At 40.7% G+C, this 23,304-nt stretch overlaps 1 long non-coding RNA gene across 3 annotated transcripts in view; it reads right to left on the reverse strand.

Annotated features, from left to right (window-relative positions):
* The window catches only part of LOC148186320 (uncharacterized), a 174,257-nt gene that overhangs the window by 62,578 nt on the left and 88,375 nt on the right, over positions 1-23,304 (reverse strand). For all 3 annotated transcript variants that reach the window (XR_015774950.1, XR_015774952.1, XR_015774951.1), the window contains exon 7: positions 570-651. This is a non-coding gene — a long non-coding RNA (uncharacterized LOC148186320). The remainder of the gene's footprint in view (positions 1-569; positions 652-23,304) is intronic.

Here is a 23,304-nt window from a genome sequence, read left to right on the forward strand (position 1 = left end):
CAGGCTTTATAAAAATCTAGCCCAGAGACTTTGGCCAATCACAGGCCATTTTCAGAGAGAACAATTGAGTTGCATTGTGGGTAATGTGGGCACCATATTTTCACAAGAAAAAAAGAATGAAATAAAAAATATCAATTCTCTAGTGCTGCTGCAACAGTTTCGATCATTTGTCAAAAACTGTCCATTGTGATGGACATTGCCATAAGAATGCAATGCTAAATCGATGCAGTACTTTTGGGACAGTGGTTTCCAACTGGTGGGTCGTGGTCCAAAAGTGGGTCGCGGATCCACTCTGAATGGACCATGTTTGGATGGGTTTTTTTTTTACATTTTGTGGAATAAAATTGAATATGTGGTTTTATAGTGTGCGTGGACCTTGATTTAATGACTAAAGAAAAATGTGAATGCTGTGACCGGACCATTTGGGAACCACTGTTTTAGAGAATACAAATTGCAAATTCATCCACCACAGCTGCTTTGAGATGTTAATTAATAAGAGTCAGTGTGGGCATTGGCATCCCCAATGTCTAGAAAGGGTATGGTTTGCAGACAATGACATCTGCACTGACCTGTGATCTGTAGTGGTTTGCACTTGGTCAGCAGGGTCAGGATGAAGATCAACGTTTCTGAGGAGGAAGCCATGGTTGCCTCCTGAAAATAAAAAAAAAAGAAGAAAAGAGTTATTTCTCAGGTATTTTGCACAGGTGATTGTGAAATGATTCAGAAACTACCCACTGCCCACAGGAATTAGTCACAATAACCAAGGCTTTGTTTAAGAAAGTGTTGGTGATAAGACAGCTGACTTATGAATAGAAACTCAGACACAATCTTTGAGTGACTGAAATACTGAGATCTGGTTTCATTTTCAAAGATAAAATTAATATATTAGCCATTCTGGACAATCTCTGTATCAAGCCATTGGTCCTCCGTGATTAGAGGATGTATGAGGAGGTTTGGGCATTACATGAGGATGGCGCCCTCTTCTCCACATCAATAACTGGGAGGATACGCTGGAAGTGCTACACCTCCCAGCTGGCCTAAAATCTGGATTCTGTCTTTAGTAGGAAAGGTCACATTCGGCATTCATTCCAGGGACAAATGACTACAGCAGTCATGGGAATATATCGGCTGCAGTTCTGAACAGCAGTGATGGAAACATGACTCCAAGGAAGACTCGCTAATTTTCGCCCCTTTTCTAATTTGACTACGAGTAACTTCTGCAACTCTGTCACCACAAAGTCCTTCTGTCCCCGTCCAAACAGAACTCGAACATTATTCCAAATCTGTTGGCATCACTGAGTTTGAAAGAGAAACTGAAGCAGTAACAGGAATAAAAAAATGTAACCAATGTAATAGTTTCACGGCCTAAATGCTGCTTTCTCCTGTTTACTAACCCTGGTTTCTGGTGCATTCAGAAAAAAACCCCAAAACAACACAGACAGACACACTTGTTGACTGGTAATGGGAACAAAGTCACTTATTGTCGTAGATTTTCCTGTGTTTAAAAAACCTGCTAATTTCCTTTAAAAAGTGTGGCAGCCCAGTCACTAGAAGAAAATGTTGGCATTGTACATTTGTGCAAATTCACAATACATCAAATTTGTAAGTTTCATATGCAAGATGTCAATGTTTCTAAAGTGATGTAATATATGAGCTGATTGCCATTGGGAGGTGGAAGGGACGGTGGAAGGCATGGGACCTTGGCAAGATGCAAACTACTGTTCAAGACCAACAAATAACAAAACCAGTTGTTTTTTTTAGTGAGAAATCTGTGTTTCCAGCTGCTTTTTCAGCCACCAAATGTGTGTGATTTTCGTGAACCGTTACTGTGTTTCCACCAGATATAATGCTTTGTAAAGCGCTTTTTTTTTTTTTTACAAAGACATACCTGCATTTCTAGCAGGGAAAACTGGCATTTGAAACCAAACATGATCTTTTTCTCACTATTACCAAGATTTTTGTGCCTAACAGAAAATTAACCACAGAATTGTTGAAACATTAAAAAATATAAGGTATATAACATATCCGCTACATAAAACGTACAATTATAACATCCCTAGTTTGCAGAAAAACATAATGCCAACATTTTTTCTAGCTTTTTTAGGTTGGTATTTGAGGGCTTGAGGATTTGTACTCCCAGAAGTAGAAGTAGCTGGAGAAAGTTGTTAGAAAAAACTATTCTCGTGCTCCTTTGCTGGCAACCACCACCCTAAGGGGAAGGCGACTACAAAATATTTGGATGAATGAATAGGTAAATCCCACATCAGCAGTGACCTGTCATGAAATGTGATGCTACTAATGCCCCAGCCTTCTTCAGGTTCCCTTTGAAAAGGGATTGAGTTATTGATACAGCAAATCCATCCAGCAGCTCCCCTGTGAGGGATCAAAGCCACCACAAACTGCCTGTTACATAATGGTCTCTTTGCCCTTGGCATTCGCTGGGCTCCGGCAACGAATCTATACTGAGGGACATTCGTGTCCCTGTGGGATCCAAAACTTAATTAATAACTTCTCCTGCTCCTCCTATCTTTACCAATATATCACCTGGCAGCGTCCACACACACAGAGAACTTCAGTAGCCTTTTCTCTCTGACCTTGGCATTTCTTCTCAGACGCCGATTATTGATAATTTTCTGGCTGTGGTGCCTCTCCTCATTTGTCATGATTATTGCTGAATTTTTAAGCTGTCATCTGTGAGCATGGATCAATGGTTGTCGACTTCCCCTTTGTCATATTGGCAGCACAAACAGCCCTTCCTCTCTAAATGAGGCTCCTCTTGCTTCTCTATCTATTAGCTGTCTGTCTTACTGGGCACTTGATCCTTTGTTAGGTCAGTCTATACATCATCCCTCCAATCACAGCCTGACACTTCTGTATCATGCAATGGTAAGTGGCCAAGCAGAGGAACAACTTGTCTATTGTAGGTATGTTTCTCAATGTATATTTAGGGCTGGGCGATATCTGAGGCAGATTCAAAACAACTGTAACTGAAATAATGTTAATTAATAAAATAATAATTAAGTCAGCAGCATGTCAAATGTGTACAGATGCTTTAAAACATTGTTATTTAAGTGAAAATGGAAACAGAGTAAACAGATAAAACAAATATCTCAACTGTGGTCATTACTTTCTATACATTTTTTGCAACCACTTTATAATTTCTGCCATTTCTTAAACAAAATAATGACATAAGACGAACTTTGAAGACATCGTGAAGTAGCAAAGAAAGTCTATATAACTTGACTGAGGCAGAAATAATCTTTAAAGACAAATGTATGACATTTTTCATTCATGTTTTCTTTATACACGTTATGTCAAGTCATTACAACCTGCTAACATATCGTTAGCATTAGATGAGTAAACTTTCCAGCTACTGCTGATAACATTATGAGGTATTTCAAACATTGTGCAACGTTATCCATAGTCAAAATAATCATATTGAAAATTATTTTTAATGTTGTAACGTTAAAACATTGGTGTATGCATTAGTGGCTGTCAAAAGGTGGCCGGTTTGTCGGTCCCTGGTCTTTTTCTTCTACAGCTGCTGCTTTGTCTTGTTCTTCTGGTCAAAGGCGGGTGGTAACTGGCGTTTAAGGTGCATTACCACCCCCATCTAATTATGTGGAGGATTTATTGAACATTTATTATATTACTATTAAGGAAAATATATTGAGATAATTACTGTTTAATCGCCCAGCCCTAGGTATATTCACTAACTCTGCATACATTTGGGCAGTAATGCATCCTCCCAAGGTCAGTGCAGGACTCCTTAAAGATAACAGGCTTTTCTAAAATACAACAGGAGCGCCAGAATTCACTTTGAATTGCATTTATAATAGGACGCAGTTGACAATCCAATTGCTCAAGTGTCAAATATTCCATGTAATAAGGCCAGATCTGTCAAACTGATTAATGAATTGTCACAGCAAAAGGAACCAGTTGTAACTGGTAGCAGCCACTGGCGGCTGATGATGCGTCTCATTCGCCAGCCTGATTTGTACCTGTAGCCAGGCCAGTGGCACGCCGGCTTCACCCAGCGTCTACACCTATTCCACCATATTCCTTCCTCCTCCCTCGACTGGCTGAACAGGTCTGACAGGCGGATTCCTTTTCATTTCAATGTATTAAAGGCACTTTCCTGCTCTGACAGCCTGCTCTGTTCTGCCACCTTCTAGCTGGGGCTTCACACTACTCTGGGCAGCCACTGCGTCTTGACAGACCACTGTCACTTCCCATCATCCTCTCTGTAGATCCTGCTCTCCCCCCTCTAAGCACGCAGACCCACTTTCCCACCAGTGCAATTATTTTTTTTGACAAGCCATCCATCAGCTTTAACTTTAAAGCACTTTTCACTGATACCCATTGTTACAGTTCCGTGCCTTTTTATGCGGGCGGCAGGAGAGAATATGATACCAGACATTCAGACTACCCAACCATGTAAATCTACTTTGTTCTGTTCTTTATTTCCAATTTTCTGTTCCATTTTTGCCGAATTATGCATATTTGTTGTGCATAATATGCCCTTGTCAAATCCAATTAACATGTCCGAGCAAGCACTGCGAGAAAAGGTTATAATTTGCCCGTTTCTTGAGAAGCGGGGGCTAAAGTCAGACTAAAATGAGCAGCTAAACTCTTGCTGTGAGTCATGACACGGTACTGTCACACTGGGGTATACTTTGTGCTATAGTCTATGAGCCATGAGATGGAGCTAATAACAGTTAAACAACACTTAAACACAGAGCTGGTATAAAATCTTGTAGCATCACCACCTCCATTGCAAACTTGTTTTCTGTACCGTCAGATGGACACAGCAGAGAGCCTTGTGGCTTGGGGCCGAGTCACCGTGATTAACTGACATCAACACTAACACACGACCAAGCTGATCCATCTTGCCCTGGCCTATATAATTAGAATGACAGCTTAGAAAATTTGGTCTGATGCAGAATCTGTCTTATGCCGCAAGGAGCCCTAATTACTATCTCAGTGTGAGAGTTAATGATGAGAGGTGGGAGCAGCATCTGGGGGACTCGAGGGGACGCTCTCTCCCTCTGCCCGTGACATTTTGCTATGTCCTAACAACTGGGCCACCTATGGCCCTCAGTGGTCCGCCTTGCTGACACGCTCTGTGAGCGCAGAGAGATTGATGTTTGGTGCCAATCCAGGTTGGAGTCCCCTGCTTATGTCTTGATTGTCTGCCACTTGGAGCAGTCTCTTTTTTGCTGGAGGTTTCATGCAAATAGCCGACATACAATTAATACAAAAGATGGAGATTTTAAGATGAGACATTTAAAATTCAAGTGTAGTGTCTTTTTTTTTATTTTTATAAAGATCCTCTGGGATCCCAAAAGCTTGGTTTCAATCGAATATGTGTCGGATTTGAGGCAGGAAAGCAACTTACTATTAAATTCATTTTAATTAGGCTATTAATGATTTTTAATAGGAAGCTTTAAAATGACACAAATGCTACAAAATTTCAATGACAAGTTCCCAGAGCTCAAAGTGTCACTGACAGAGATCCTTTTTTGTCTAATGTGTCACAGTAATAACATCACTTTTGCCAGTAAGTAGTGTAAGGAAGTAATAACATTTCAGTAATAATATTACAGTTACCCCAACAAATAACTCGTTATACCCTTACTGTTGTTGTCAACCACCAGCTGTTTTCATACTTGTCACACATGTATGTCATATAGCAGTAATCTCGCTTCCAGGATGGAAACTTTACATTAAGCAGCTGGAAGTATTCCCCTTACTTTAATTTTTTTGAGAGGAAAGATGAGAAGAACATTGCTGTTCGAGGAAGTGGTTATAAGACACTTTCCACTGCAAAAAAACCCCCCAAAATTCTATAAGAGGTCCCCTGGTGATACTAATCCAGTGTGAACAGGGCAATGAATTGATATTCAAAAATGTTGTCTGCTGATCATCTATTCCATTAATCGACTAATCGTTTCAGCAATAACGAAAGCTCCTTCACCCAGCAGCTACTTGGATCTCATAAGCTGTGAAACTGCTTATCAGCTCTAGCAGGCAAAAAATACTGTTTTTCTGAACCTGTGCAACAATAACAAAGTGCGAACATATGGCTCTGAATGACCCAGATGGTCCGATCACTCCTGCAGACTGTTAACTTATCTCCTCTATCATGAGATTTCTGAGATGCTCAACAAGTAAGCAGGTGTTGATCAGATTTAATGGGAAAATCCTCATTCAGCCCCGAGTCTATGATTTGCTGTTTATTGGTTATTATAAGCATTAAGTGCGGTGTGTAATCTCGCCCTGCAGAGGCTGACATGTTCGGTCTGCGTGTCTGCATAATCAGCCAGGGAGCTAATAACACGCAGGTTGTCACAGCTGTTAAAGACAGAGAGACACGCTGCCCTAAGTGACAATATGTCAGTGATTGTCTAGCAGATGAAAATGTGGATATTAATAAATCAAAGTGACCCCTACCTGAAGCCAAACAGATGCAACACCTGGACATGTAAATTCTTGAGTAATGGATGCCATAAATTTAAATCGGAAGACCTCGGATTTAATAACCGAGCAGACAGCTGCAAGTGGGAGCAACCATTTGGTTTAATGTAAAAGACAGATTTGGAATACCAAGTGTTTTCTGCGCCCATCAATCAACTCTAAAGTGTATAGTGCTGGGAGAGAAACTGAAATCCTGCACTGTCATTTCTCTTTTTATTTCTGATTATCCACAGTATATATCAAAGTGCAGTATAGTGTAGTTAGGTATGGGAGGTGAGTCGTGTGTGTTTGTCAGTAACAGTAGCTGGCTGGCAGCAGGGGGTTAACCTCCTGGCTGCTGTCAGTGTATTAATCACCACTGATGTGTGTTGTAAAAGGATTGCTGCAGGAAATAAAGACACCATGGTGTCAGCTGCACTGCCCTGATGTGACTCCATCAGACAAGAGGATGCTTATTGACAGGGTGAGAAGGGGGGACGGACAGAGACACAGAGAGAGAGAAAGATAGATAGATAGAGAGAGAGAGAGAGAGAGAAAGAGAGAGAGGGAGAGAGGGAGAGAGCAATCAGTCCTCGAGTCAGTCACCTTGGCACTGACGCAATGTCATGAAAGTCCACACCATTATTCCTCCGACCGCACAGGAGCATTATTTAAACTCAAACATCTACCAGGGACTGAATGTCAGGAGAAGGGCACCCACCTACACACACACACACAAACACACACACACACACACACACACACACACACACACAGACACACACATATGCTTCTGTGGAGATTTACACACATTCTGTATACTGTGCAGCCACATTAGCGCCGAAATATTAACTGATTAACTAAAAAATTTAAAAATAAGAAATCAATCCATTTTCCATCCAATTACCAAGATGTCAAACATTGACCGGTTTCCGCTTCTCTGATATGAAAAGAAAAAAAACACTATTTTCTTGCATGTCTTACACAAAACGATCAACTGATGCATGTTAGGCGGGCCCCCAGAAAGTACGCTTGGCTTTAAAGCCCATTTTTGCAATGGACAAACAGTGTAATGACATCAGTTACGTGATGCCCTGTGGCCCAAAAAGACTTTTTCCTGTTGACTGGCATTGTGAAAGAGATGCCTGTTAATGAGTCGAAATCCCTGAGAAATGAATTCACCATCAGAATTTGATCAATTCCTTCTTATAACATTTGAACAGTCTTGAAGAGCTGCATGACTGAATCATTATTTTTGCATTCAGTGCAGAAGTAGCCAACTTGGCCTGCGGAAGTCTCTTGTGCTCTTGCTGTATGGGCCACACATTGCTGTAGCAGTGCCAATCATCTGGGTCATGTTACACGCAGCAAGTGTACTCTTTTGGCTTGGTGCGCCAATTATCATAGGAAGGAAGAGGGCTCCGCCTTCTGTGCCGTTTCCAGTTTTCCTTATACATCCATGATGTGAGTTCCTGTGTGTATATTCTATGTGCCATTACAGCTGCTTATAAAGTTAGCATCATTAGCTGATAGCCGCTGATGCCGCTGGCGTAGCACCTTCATTTTGAGAACCATGTGCAGAAAACCTGAATCAGACTCTGATTCATTCAGTGGGTTTACATTCACAGATAAGTCAAGCTACTGTTTTAGCTCATTTAGGCTATTTAATTAGACTTCTGTCCTTGTCCCAGATTACAAGCACCGGGGGAAAATCAGTTTAATGATGGAAGTATGTCCAATTCTGCCACCGTAAGTGGCGATATGCCCACCGTCAGCTAGTTGATACTGGACCTTCCTTCAGTTGACCTATTACAACACAAACCGGGTTGCATGACACAATAATTCAACTTTATCTAATATTATGCAAATGTATTGATGATATATCCTTAAAGTCTATAGAGGGAAAAAGAATACATAAGAGCATTCAACTTCATGCTAGAAAGTTAGCTAGGCTGCAGGCTTGCAGCTATCAATGGAAACTCACAATAACAGGATATTCCTTATATACTTCAGTCATAAATATTCTCATGAGGTTTTTTTTTTTTTTACAGCTGACTTAAAATTTCTTTTAAGTTTCAGTACAAGTGTATTCATCAGTTTTTCACTGATAAATTGAAAAATGGTGCAGTCCTATGACATATTACCTCTGCTGTTGGGAACTTGTGATGAGCATTCGTCATTATTTGCTGGCATTTTAAAGGCTAAATGATTTATCAGAAAAAAATAATGGATAATGACAACCTTCAGTATTTGCCCATACTAGACACACATCTTCCTCTGCAGAAGTGTCAGTGGATCATAGCACTCAGAGCACTGAGACCCTTCATCACACACACTGACAGCAGACACAGGCACAAAGCCATACACTGACATTGCATGACCGCTGGCATTTCAGGCAGCACACACAATTTAACCTAACGGCATATTCCTGCTAAATACTCTGGAAACTCTACATTTCATGCTAGACGATGCCCGGTGCTCAACAAATACAAATTAAGTTCCTGGGCCAAATTCACAGAGTTTTATAGTTAGTTATACTTTAATGAGCAATAGCTCATGACTGCCTCAGAATTCCCATTAATTACATGCTCCTCCGTAGCCTGATTGTTATTACATGCCTCAAAAGTTGAAGTAATTTAATTTAATCCATTTGATGTTATTTGGCCACCAAAAAAAAAGCTGGTGCTGGGAAATATTACACAAGAGGCTCACAAATAAAGGATATGACTCAGGAGAGGTGGACTCGAATAAAAGCAGTTATAAAACAGGGTTGGCATGTGTTTGTAAAGCACAGAGGAAAAGGCAAAGAGGGAAATTATCAAAGTGAATGCGTAATCTATCAAAGTATTTCGCTGGCTTCCGCTCACATTTTATACTGCTGTAATTCTTAAACATTTTGTTTCTATACATAACTACAGCAGTGAAGTAGGGCGTTGATTTAATTAGTGGAGATAATGACAAGTGTTAACATTGTTTGTGTTATAAGTCAGTAATGTTGTAGGAAAACTTACACATAAACGTAGGTGAAGACATGCATGAATCAGTCTTCACCACCGTGGTTATAAAGTAAAGCATGGATTTAATTAGCGAGTGTATTTTGTGGGTAGTAATATTATTAGTGTTATAAGTTAATATGGCAGAGAAAAACGCATCAAAGTCGCAGCTTAAGTCAGAAAAACAGTGAAATACGCTCAACTCTGGTCCCGCCCCCAACGCTTCACAGAGCAACAGAGTGCTGTTATAAATATTATTATTAATACTTCACGTGTTGCATGTCCAAACTGCACCAAATTTGATAGTACATGTCCTTGAGTCCCCGTGTAGCGTTATACCCAAGAGTGAAGTAGATCGGAGGAACAGTTTTAAAGATATGCGAAGGAAACATAAACAGACAAACAGAAATTCCTTACTTTAAAGTCAAATCTATGTTCACATTTATACTTTTTATTTAATATTACCTTATATACTTATACTGTATAGTGGTTAACACTTATTCATACATATGGATAGAGAAAGAAAGAGATGATTTTCTACAATATTATCTTAGAGAGGCAGCAGCTCTGACTTCCTTGACCCTTCTTGGTAGACTACCTTTCCAACCTGCCTCAAAAAGGAGGGTTATTTAAGAAACAATTAGGAGCATACACAAAGCAATTTGCAGGCAGTCTAACTCCTCAGACTCAGCCAGTGAAGGGCCTTTCAGCGCTGATTTATCACGCTGTCGCCTTCACAAGGCAACATAATTAATAGGAGCATGGACTTCTAATTCCACCCGCTTCCACGGCCAGTGGATTCCATTTGATTTATGATGGCCGGGGACTTTGCATTTTATCAGTTCATTCGCTCGTTATTTATGCTGATGACCATTTTCAATGGGTCGCCATCATCTAACTCACTACTAATCAAAGAGAATTAGGGTTCACTGCATTATTTAGAAGCTGCTAATTTATCTTCGGAACAAGGGGAAGAAACGTTGGCTCCGAGGTTGCAGACACCACACAGCTCTCTGCTTTGAGCTGCAGCCTTAATATAACGGTGCTCACAGTTTCTCTAATCAGCACGTGAAAACTGTCTTGCTGAAATGATACAATTACGGCTGAATTTAGTTTTATCCCTTATTTAATGGATCACAGATTGTTTGACTACTTACACCTACAAGCTGTTGGTATTTAAAACCGCAATTACGTCTCCTGCGTGAGATCATTTAGCGTTGATTACTTCGACTGCCTATGGTGATATAGAATATCATTATGAAAGATAACTTCTGTTCTTCACCAGGAGAGCCTCAAACACAAATCGCTGAGATCAATCAAGCCAGGAAAATTCACATTTGAAAGAGGCTGTATCACAAGAGCCCATTTCACTCTCCATAACGTTTGATGGTTGTCAGGTTCTCGTGCAAAAATCAACAAAGGCAAACTCCCACAGATCCCACGCAGCCGCCGCACGCTGGAACACTGAAGCACAACTGGACTAGAAAGATTTTCTTCAGTAGCGAGGCTGAACAATAAGAGTGAATTATTGCCCTGCTGAAATAATGGGTCATGAATGGCCCACAGATTAATACAATGCATTATAAGAAACAGAGATAAATAGGGTCACATTGCAGCTCTGTTTGTTAGAAAAATTACACCTGTTCAAAGTGTTATGAACCTGCAAATGCTATTCTGAAGGTTAAATTGTGTATTACTATAAAACAAATTGAGACGGAGAAAACGGTTGGCAGTGGGACATTATTTAACGTCCTTGCAGGCAGTGCTACAAAAGGGGTAGGATTAAGATGCAATAAACCTTAGCGAGTCAAAGAAAAATAGCCCTTGTAAACAATGCAGTAAAGAAACGAGTTGCTTCACAGCACATGCAGTAGGTTTAAGGCTTTACATAAGTCATTTTAATGCTACAGCAAACTTTCCAGACAGGGATATTAGATTCAAAAACACCTTTAGATTAAGATTTGACCTTCCTACAGTGGCTCCAGCACCGAGCAGCTAAATAAAATCCTTTGTAGTTGTTTCTTAGCCCGCACGCTTAGCAGAGGGACTTTGTCTCCTGTCACTCTTATTATGTTTAATTATTCACTAAAGTGACTGATAAGGTGTTTTCTGACAAAATGAATCACGCCGTTCAGAAGTGACACCCGCCATTGTAGGAGATGCTCAGACACCACCATCGACCCAGCTACATCCTCCCTGTTCACAAGGTGTATCATTTATCCGGGGGGGTAATAAGATGCAGAATTTACACAGGCCTGTCAATAGGCATGTCGATAGAAGGACACTTAGCATCTATCATCCGGAGAATCGATGCCATTTTTCAGCGATGAATCCCGGGAAATGATAGCTTTCAAATAAATGGTGGAAAGAGAAACACGACACTCCTCGGGGGAGAGATAGATGGAGAGCGGCTCAATTTTCCCTCGTACTTGCTCTCTCTCACAGCTCCTCCGCCCGGCTCTCTAGCTCGATGCGAAAGGTCAGACGACATTACAAGGGACGATCTCTAAAACAGGACGTAAAGAATCTCATGAGGATCTGCGGGACAAGACAGGCAGCTAACTTGTGAGGAGAGATGGATGTTTCTATCAATATCAGAGATAAAAAAAAAGTGCTAATTAAAAAGCAAGAGTGACATAGAGGAGGCACATTGTCGTCCACACTGGGGGAATAGACTTTTGGGGTCTTTAATATGCTGATGCTGCGGAGAGATGCTTTTGCCTCTTGTTGTTTGCCTCAAATTCATGAATAAAGCCATGAAGTGTTTAGTACTTGTAGGATGCAAATGATAGCTAGTTAGTCAAAACAGTTTTAACTGCCTTTGCTTGCAGCAACTTTTGCAGAACAATGCTGCTAAATGTTGCCTGAGGATGTGAAACAATTATTAATACTCATCTTAACTAGTCCTACAATAAAACACTAAACTGCATAGGTGCTGATCAGACACTAAGGTTGACCTCATATCAGCCTTTTCAAACCCCCTGACCACTCCAATGGAATTTTCTAGGATGTATAGCTCTATGATAACTGTCATCTGACAAACCAAGCGCCCAGGAAGTGTGCCAGGCTATAAATCTTCCATAGTGGCCAAAAGTGAAATCACACCGTCAGGGTCGGTCACGTGTTGCACACTGGCCCAGAAAGACTTCCATTGACTTCCATTGGGAAAGAGATGTCTGTAAATCAGTAAATATTTTTTTGTTAGCGTTAAACCCCCTTGAAACGACTAATTTCACTATTTAGATTTAAGCCATCCAGTTTGATAACATTTGGAGAGTCTATAAGAGCCACAAGATTAAGTTCTTAGACCGCCATTCAAGCTAGCGAAGAGCTAAATCAGTGGTCAGTCACTCCGCCAGTGGAAATTACCCGCCCCAGCACACTTGCAGCCTTAAGTCTCTGGGCATGCCTTATAGGCCAGTAGATGCAGGTATTTTATACCTGGAAAAATGCTGTGTGCTTTGTGTGCCAATGAGCAGCTCTCATAAAAATTAAAGGGGCCCTGCCTCCATGGCTGTGTCCAGACCTTCTTTAATACATCCATGGCACACACTTATCAACAAGCACTGTTAGGTGCTTTGCACATTCACATTCTGTTGATTGAACTGAACAGAAAAAAAATAATAAATGATTTATGACAGCATTCAGAGTAGAAACCTACCATTCCAATATATATATTTTTTCCTTTTCATAACAATGGATTTGTATTCAAATATGGTGCTCCCTGCCCATCACACACACACACACACACCTTTTGTAGTGGGCTCGAGTTCGGTTTATGCCCCAGTATGGTAGATATCGTTCACACTTGTCAAACAAACTGAACTTTGTGTTCAAGTGCACTCGGTTCTGGGCCCAGGTCCCTGAAAGCCTCATAAACTACTATAAATCAATAAATCTGACCTTAAATTTTTGCATAATATTTTGTAGAAACAAGGAAATTGAGACCTCAAAAATAACCAGAGTGTCACTATCCCCTGAGCGTGATTGGAAACTTGCTAAATCAACATCAGAACTACAGGACATTAATGACGTGATGACACAACTGATTTTTATATTTGTATCATCAGTCTAGACATGGTCTGAACCCGAGCTCCTCTTAGTGACAGTTGGGAATGCTGTGGCAGCTCATTAATCACCAGGACAGCCTGGAGGAGCTATACTTAATCCCATGATGGTATCCTCACCATCCTCCACCGCTGCTGATGCTCGTAAAAGAGAGGGAGAGAGCAAAAAAGAAAATGATTTACACAAATCAATCATTCAGTGCGAGCGCTCATCGGCTGTAACACTGGCAGCCTGTCTTTACAGCTCCATTTTAAAGGGCGCCTGCTGACAGCCACACTTGATTAAGGGCTGTGGCTCCCTAACCTTTCATGTTAAGAAAGATTGTCACTGACTGACACAAACTTTTTTTTTCATTCCTGCTTTTTTTCCAGGTCGGTTCAAGGCGAAGACATTGGCATTCAAATTTGTGGCTGCTACCGTGAGCAGATGTCACCTCTGGCGAGTAAGGGTAATGGCACCAGCAGGCCCACTCTGACTCCTGGGGCTAAACAACATACCACCACAGGGCTTCAGAGGGGGCAGCAGGCAGGAGGGACAGCCTCAACAAGTGAGCGCTTTACGAGCCTGCCCTCCATACTGCTTTTCCCTTCACTGCAATTATCATCAAAGAACATCTGTTTGTTGTTCCTCAGGCACCCTCCCCTCACAAGTGTCCTAGCCTCACCTTGACCCATACTTTCAATTGTAGTGGATGTTATGACTAAAAATAAACAGTGCGAAGGAGTGAGGCTACCCTTTGTGTGAGCAGGGCGTTCTCCCTCTCCGCCGCTGCTGAGAGGAAGGATATCACCCGACGAACATAGCCGCTTCCTCCTTCTGCTCATGCTGCCTGACAGGTACATGAGCAGATGTGGAGTCGAGTCGGCAGACTCACTTTGTTTCCCGGCTTTTAAGTTGATCCCACTGTCCTTTCGATGCTGTCACAGGCTGAATGACCTGTCAACCAAAGGTTCAATAGTTCCTGGCAAGCAACCTGATACACATCGAGGTTGTGGTTTGTTCTGTTTCTGTTCCTTGGCTGCGGTCTATATCACAAGGCCATATATGTCACCCATGTAAAGACTGAACATCCTCGCTCATGGCCGACTCAACGATTACATGCAACTACATTGTGGAAAAGTAATGCGTTTCTGAATTTGTTGATAGCTTTTCACAAGATTCCTTACGCTGCTATGTGAGCACTCGCTGTAGACATTATAATTCACCCAGTTCTCGTCGGTCACTCAGGTCAATTAGCAGAGTTATGTGAAAGATGGCGCCTCTTTGCTACAGGGAACATCCAAAGTGCAGCGTGATTGACTGAATGTGATCTACAGTGTGTGAAGACATGCACAAGCAGCCAAGTAGTGAGAAGAGAATGTGTGCATTGTATATTTCTGCAAACTGTGGATGTTACATTTATGAGTTTCATTAGTATCCGATATAAAGTGACGTATGAGAGCTGATTTTGTCATCAGGAGGTGGAGGAGACGGTGGATGGCGTGTCACCTAGGCGAGACCCCTGCCAAGTTGCAGACCACTGCTCAAGGCCAACGAACAACAACAAAAACCAGCTGTAATTTTGAGAGTTATTACTATTTTTCCAGTGGATTTCTAGGTACAACACGCTTGTGTTTTGTTATGACTAATCGCGTATTTTCCAGTGGGGATAGTGAAAGATCAATGCGTTTCCTTCTGTGATAGTGGCATGCAAAAAGTGGTTGTTATTTGTTGAGACAATCCTGCATTTTCAAAAAAAACAAAAAAAAAACAACCTAACAAACAAACAAAAATACAATGCTGCTTTTCTTGCTTGAATAGTGGCACCAAACATGTTTTTTTTTTGTTTTGTTTTTTGTAGAGCCACTGCTGTATATATTGCTAGGGTAGTGGCACAAAAAAAAGTTTTTCCATGAGACATTGCTGCTTTTCCAGGGTGGATAGTGCCCCCAAAAGCAGGTATTTTAAGCCAAAACATCTTTTCTAACCATAACCATGTGGATTTTGTGCTATAACATAACCAACCCAACAATACAATACCAACATTTTTCTAGTGACTAGGTTATCACTAGAACAAAAAAAACAAGCCTCCTTTTAAAACCTTAAGAGGTTAAGCATTTGGCTCTGCGTGCTTCTTGTCTTCAGTATGAATTGTGCTGAAGGGCTTGGGCCGGTACCGTAATCGTTACCTGAAATTATTGGGTACTCTGCAGAATGTTTGCAATGGTTTTTCCTTGCTCCCTAAGGAAATGAGTGCTGATTTGTGCGTTCGGTCTGCCAAATAGCCCACCCTGGCAGTGTACAGCAATAAAGACTTGTATTATAGCTCAAAACAAAGTTTCATTCTTGTAGTTTCACTAAAAGCAGCACGTCTTAATTTCTAATATGAAAGCTTAAAAGCACCCCAAGATATTTCTGCTGTGTACAGTGCACCCAGAGGGACGTTAAACATTTAATTTATAAAGACTTTTTGTAATGACTGATGATAACACATGAACGTGTCCCGAGGGAGGGCACCAGCTGTGTGATCCTCAGAAATCATCTACGACCTGTAAGGCAGATGTGACGACTTCTCTTCCAGGAAAGCCGAGAATTCATCAAATGACACCGTGTTCCTCAGTGATTATCCGTCCTCACAGTTCTAATAACTGAGGATCAGATTACATCCCATCAGACGAGCCATAACAGCGCTACTTCAGTGATCACACTCAATTAAAATGCGCACGTATTACTGTCCCTAATTTCTGTCACACAGCTTTTTGCATGCAAGAGTTTGTTTAGCATATAAACGCTAAAAAAAAAGGTGGAGTCAAAGTGACAGCATTACAGATGACTGTAATTAAATAATGCGTAAGGCTATTGTGCTTTGTGCCGTACTTTTGGAAACTGGACGGACTCCAAACCATCTGTGTTTATCGAACTTCAATGGGTTGCTAATGTGTAAAAACAAATACAGATATCCTGAACATTAGATATGCTTGTGTTATAGCTCTTTGTTTGGAAATCCCTGGTGAATTTTGATTATTTCAACCACACAACGTGAGACGGATATATGTGTCAGGCAGCCCAAACACAGAGTTAGTCATGCAGTTTTTTATCAATGTCAATCACTGAGCTGGAACCCAGTGAGCGCCAATTGGTCATCAGTGGGCGGTATCGACAGCGTGGCTCTCAAAAAGTTGGATTTGAGGTTGGAAAAAAACACTCAAAGAATCAAGGGAGGTTTGATAACTGTGAGTCCCACGAAGAAAAAAAACCCGGGCCGACTAAGGAGCAACAAAAACAAAACAATTAAGTCTCTAAATATCTGATATCTGATATGAGTGAGTTAACTGCCTGCATTTTAAAAAAAACAAGATGGAGGAAGGCTGTGGGAGGGAGGCACTCACATATAAGATGGTCAGCCTGCTAGTATGTGGTCCGTGATGTCCCATAAATCTTCCTCTATCTTCTCTGTGGTGGTGGCAGAAAAGGGATGAGTTGCTCACCAACCCCCCCTCTCCATCTCATTCACATGTCTATCTGCCTGTTATCCATGCCCTTGAGCAAAGATTACTGATGCCCTGCCTTTGATATATGACACATCATGTGCCACAACGTTTCATCCAATGAATTAACCCAGAGAAGAAGTAGAAAAAAAAGACCCGGCTGCCGTCAGTTCTCTGGATCGCTCACAATTCCTCTTTTTTTGTGTGTGTGTGTGTGTTCGTCCTCGTTGATATTGTGGCTGTGAGTATTAACACTCGCCTGGTTCACCGGTGAAGTGTTATCTGACCTCTGCAGGACTCTGCATGGTGTTATCTGGTTTGTGTCGCCTCACATGTCATCCACACAACAAATTTTGAATTTGACTGTAAGTAGGTGGGCTCACAATCCGACACATTCCAAATATCTTTGGAAAAATCTACATCTACATGACAGAGATTCAGCAAATATCTGAAAAAGACTCTAATTTGAATATTGTTGTAACACTTAACACTGATTTTTATGAACTCATCTCAACTTGTATAAATAACCTTTTAGTAATCTTTACATTTTTATCAGTTTTTTACATTTAGATCTTCTTTGTATTACTGCTTAGTCTTAAAATTTGATGAATAATGCGACTTTTGTTGTAATCTCTTTCCTTTTTGAAACCTCTTTGGTAGACAATATGATGTCAGTTGGTAAAAAAAAAACAGAGTTTAAAGAAATTTTCAAAAAATATTTTTTGGGGGGGTACACTTTTGGTTAAGTTTGGTTAAACACTAATAACAAAGAGGGTTACTGTTTCAAGTTTTAATTAAATACCCATGGAAAATATTCAAAAAGCTTTAGGTTTATAAATTCAAGGCCACTTGAATTTTAAAAATATTAAAAATGAACTCTTTTCATAAGGTTGTTCGTCTGAATGTTACTGTCTGACAACATTGTACCACTGTTGAACAGCCCATTGGAATGAATGTGTTAAGCATATTTTAGAAAATTTTACATCAACAATTTATCAACTAATCTGTCAAAACCTCTTCAAAAACAAGATAGTGAGCTATTTCAATGGGTGATTACTTGTTTTACATTTAAATGCTTGTTTGCATTTTCCTGGTGTGTGTCTGCCACCATCTGTTGTGTTGCTACTGGGTTGCTAGCAAACCTCTAAACTCTAATTCATCCTCATCAATATCAACCAGGAGTAATAACTTCATCATCACTTTGCCATGTTGGGATTCCAGAAACGTTTAGTGTTCCTTTCAAAGATCCATGGGCATGAGAAAGTTATGCTACAATATGAATAGTGTGATTGGTTTCTTTAAGGCCTTTGCTCTTCTTTGAAGTACTGCAACAAACTGAGGATGTATTGTTTGAATGTAAATTGCCAAAATTGGGTATGCTACCTAAAGTAAACACTGTACTGTAGAAGGTAAATTATGGCTATTGTTATTTAAGATGTTATTTATATTCATCATCCATTATTGGCTTCTAACCTCTCCTGCACAGTGTTCTAACTTTTTCATACACATGTGTGTGCAAATAAACTTAACCTCTGACATTTCGTTACTTTAAAATGCATGGCCAAAATAATGTCCTCTATGTGTTTTCAAACTGTGTCTCAGGAGCGATGATATTTAAATATTCTGTCTCTCTAAATATTACAACCACAGAGGGTCTTCAATTTTAAGTCTCGCCATAATTGTGAATAAGCAACTCTGTAGCCTTTAGGGGAGCAAAATAAAATTTACGGTTCAATATTCTGACAGCGATGATACAGGATGTTGAGTAAATGCACACTATATCTGGCTATAAACAAGAACCGAGTGGTTGTGTCTCCCTTCATTCATGAAAGTGGTCCATTAACAACAGCCGAGGGTGATAAACCAATCATATGCTGCCGTGCAACTGTGGAACCAGTAACCTGCCACATTTATTATGAGCTGCTCAGTCTGACGGCAGACATTTGCCTTTTAAATCTGGCTGTCTGATGCTCAATCTCATAAACAAGATGTATATGTAGATACCTCTGCAGAAGATATCATATTTTTTAGATTTATAGCAGACAGATTTATGTACAAATATACAGCTGTGCTTCACTAATACCTCATGAAGATGAAAACCAATCACCGATTACTGAGGGTGTTCACTGACAATTTCTCTATGTGAATGTGAATTCATGGCATTCCTCATCTTCCCTAACTTTTGATTTTTATTCATTAAGACTGATTTATTTTATCATATTTTTTCATATCAGTTGTTCTAATGCAAGACTTGCAAAGTAAACATAACATAACGATAATTTAAAGTTCAGCCAAAAACTGTTTTATCAAATTTAAAGAGGCTGATCTAGTCTCTCATATTCGGGGTTATTTCTTGATGTGCAGCCTGAATAATTTGACAAACCCTTTCTCCAAACAATGATAACCATTTACTATATTTTTGTTTGTTTGTTTGTTTGTTTTTACAGTTATGTTTGATAGGGAGCGCAATCTCAACACCCATCGGCTGTTGGTCTTGGGGTAACAGCCAATATTTGTGAGGTTTTGGTGAAGCCAACCAGGACAAGGCTTCCTCCTCTGTGCACCGCTCATTGTTTACACAAAGTTCACACATTTTGGTTAATCTCTGTATACAGATATGTTCATATGAATACAGATAGATTTGAAAAAATGCTAATTAGCAGCTAAATTGTCATCAAGCGATAGCCGATGGGTTCTAAGATTGTATTTCGGCCAATGCAGTCCCCTTTTTTTCTCTCCACAATGAGCGTTTCCTGCAGGCAACCAAAGCCCACTCAAAGCTGACTGGTCCATCCTACTTAAGACTAAAAACAATACAAAAGACCCTGGATGTGGAGGTCCTGGGCCTAATGTGAGGCTGGTTGGATGAACTGCCAAAGAAACAACATTGGAAACATCTTTGCACTGAAACGAGCTCTTAGTTCACAGGCAGAAGCTCTGGTGGACATTTCTGCCGAATGACAATGGCTTGGACCCTCAAATATGCAACATCATTGCAACTATGTTGTGTGAATAAACTGCGCATTTTGAAGTGGCATTTAATTGTTACCATCATCAGGCAAATCTGTGTGGTAAGGATTTTGATTTTAACAAATTTGCAACCAAAATCTAAGAGAAATATGTTGGTGTGCATACATGAAGTCTTAAATGTTTCACTTAAACCTGTACAAATGGGAGCAAAAACAAGAGTCTTTAATTTTTGTTGTGTGTGTATACACACACATATATATATATATATAAATATATAAATATATGTATATATATTTATATATGTGTGTGTCCCATGTCAAATGTGACTACATTTATACTGAAAAGTAAAAGAATCTCACAAAATAAAAATAGTGGTTTGCTGTAAACTCATGCAAAAGTAGTCTGAAAAAAAGGTCTAAGCACTAAAAGCTACATGACAAGTCCTGGCACACACACACAAACTGACACGAGCTACAGAAAGCTTCATCATAAATAGTGACAGAAAGCCGTTGTTGGAAAAAATATGGCAAAACCAACAGCACATGCAGCACAGCAGTAAAGTGCCTCTTCACTACCACAAATCTTATATCAGTCTCTGAGAACAGTTTGTATCCCACAGTGTTATTCTTTTTACAGTCGAGTCACCTGCCTGATACCCTTCAGCCATTTTCCTCAGAAGCTGTCACACATGCCGGCTGTAATATATGGCTGCACCAATGAGAACAGCTGTAGCCAATCTCCATCCTCTCTCTCCTGGAGCCTACTGCCCGTCCAGCATAAAATAATACATCAGGATTAATTGATTTCCTGTCAGTCTAGTGAAAAATAAAATAAATTTCCATGTAGCCTGTTTCCTGCAGCATTATAATTTTGTACATGGCAAGTAATTTAAGGTTTTTAATTATGCATGAGAGTGAAAAAACATGACAAAGTGCGCTGTCGCCTGGCCCCAAGGCCACAGCTCTGGCCTTTGCATGTGCTGAGACAACAATAGCAGCAACTTAAGCACACATAAATAATATATTTATGTGTTTAGAGGCTACACGTCTCTGTCTGAGAACTAGCGCAAAAGTCCGAGCGTCAAGGTCGAGGGCTGCTCATTTGTCTTAAAAGTAATGACGTTCATTTTCGGAGCGCATGAATCATCAAATACGCACTCTGACGCCAAAAAGTCAAGAGCAGGAAAGTCACGATCGCCACGGTTCCCAAGGCTGTGACAGAAAAACAGATAGTGTGCAAACGAAAACTCTGAACCACTGGAAGCAATAATGTGTTCCCTGCCATCGGACACGAAATATATTTCAAAATCTGTTTATGACAAAAGCCCTGGCCTCGTAAAACAAAGGACAGAAAAGTAAAAGCTCCACATTAAAGATTTACGCGCGACACTGTTTGTGCTCAGCTCCTTTCATTGTTCACTGGATTAATGAGCGGCGGAGAGAATGAGCAAGCGTTTCCCTAAGAAGTCAAACTAGAGCCAGAGATAGAGCGGGAGGAGGGAGAGAGCAGCGAGAAGGGTCATCAGTAGGCCAGGGTCTTAAATCAGACCAAAGGCCAGCCCTGGTGTCAGCTCAGGACCAGAGGGGGAGGAAACTCTCCACAACAATGAGGAGGGGCTGAAGGGGAGGCCTATTTGTTGTGGATTTTTTCAGCGTTACCAGCTGGGCCTGAAAAAGCAGCTGGACAGAAAGAAGCTACAGTATGAGCGGCCTGAGCACATGCCTCTGGGTCATGGGGAACTGTGGCTTATTCACTAACTCATACCAATGGTATGAGTTTAACGAGGTAACACGTTGAAAATGATTACAGGCTTTGTTCGTTCGAGAAAGCTTCGGGAAAAGCTGTTTGAGTGATTTATTTGATAGCTGTTGTTTTCTTACCCCCAGAACTGCCTCACATCTGCAAACTGTCTGACTCTGAAACTGTCCCGTGGCTAAAATTACGACGTGATAAATGGCATCGTGAAAGATTTAACTGTTCCGACATTTAACAGCATTCACAGCATAATGACGTGGTGTTTCATCACAGATAAATATCTCCTGCTTTGTGTGACATCTGAAAGCATTTTTGGGGACTATCATCACCCTTGTTTGCGCCTTTAGACACATACATCATCTCCTCTCCGTTGTTCTCACTTTGGTTTTATCTGTTTGTTCACCACTGCAATCTGCATGCAGTGAAAAATGCACGCTTGTGTCGCGAGTGCACCTTCCACAGGATCAAAAGGATATGGTTGGACAAACAATCCCATATCCAAGGTTAAGAACACAAAGATAATAAATCGCTTGAGAGTCATGTTCAATTTTCACGACAGCATTACCCGGCATTATCCATAACAGGATTTAAATTGTTATCAGGACGCTGAACAATCCACTTTGCGTCCGGCGAGCATCCTGCCTCTAGTGATTCATAGGGAGGAAACAACTATCACATTTTCCAGCGTCCCACTGCAGCAGCGGCAGAACACAGGCGCACTTCATGTACTTGGATGATTGGTTTGAATAAATTACTTCCATCCTGGCTGCTGTTGACACTCGTGTGGACGACTGCTATCAGTTTTAATTGTCTTTCTTCCTTCACTCGGCCCGTGTCGGCAGCTTCTTCCTGCCTCTCTTGAAAACAAGGCCAAAATGTAACAAGTTCAGGCTGAGATTTGGCCGTACGAGCCGTGCAGCACGACTGTGGACAAGGACCGTAATGTTTTCTGCTGGGAGTTCATGGGGTCTGCAGGCTATGAATCAGCAATTACGTCATTTCTTGGACAAACAAATGACTGTATTGTAAGTATTAGTGTATGACGTAAATAGCATCTTAATAAATAACTCTTAAATCCTTTTTATTATAGCACCAACTCTACACACGCGCACAGTATTCAGCCTGCCGAACTTCATTCACTGATTTGGTTCTACACATTCTTATATTGTTCTGCTGCAAAGGTCATACATGCATATTTATCTTAAACATGCTATCTCATGTATTCTAAGCCATAGCAGGGAAAGCTGTTTAACTGTATGAACCTTATATAGGTTTCCTCTTACCTGCAATGCTATTTATCAGTCTAGGTTGTTTTGGTGTGAGTTGCAGAGTGTTGGAGATCTCAGCCGTAGAGATGTCTGCCTCTCGGCTTGTGGTGCTAAAAGTGACAAAAAGATAGATTTGAAAAACTCAACAGCAATGTTTCTTTCCAGAAGTCATCACTCGGTTACTCAAGATAATCCACAGACGTGTTTTGAGCAGTTTCATGTGGGAACTATTTTCTTTACCAAACTACACTTGCCAACCCTATCACCGCGCAGAAGGAAGCATACACCTACTGATGGACGAAGGGCTCGTGTTTGTGACAGCACGAG

The sequence above is a fragment of the Plectropomus leopardus genome, chromosome 19, assembly GCF_026936395.1.
Source record: "Plectropomus leopardus strain MGB_pleo_1.0 chromosome 19, ASM2693639v1, whole genome shotgun sequence".
NCBI classification, from domain to species: domain Eukaryota; kingdom Metazoa; phylum Chordata; class Actinopteri; order Perciformes; family Serranidae; genus Plectropomus; species Plectropomus leopardus.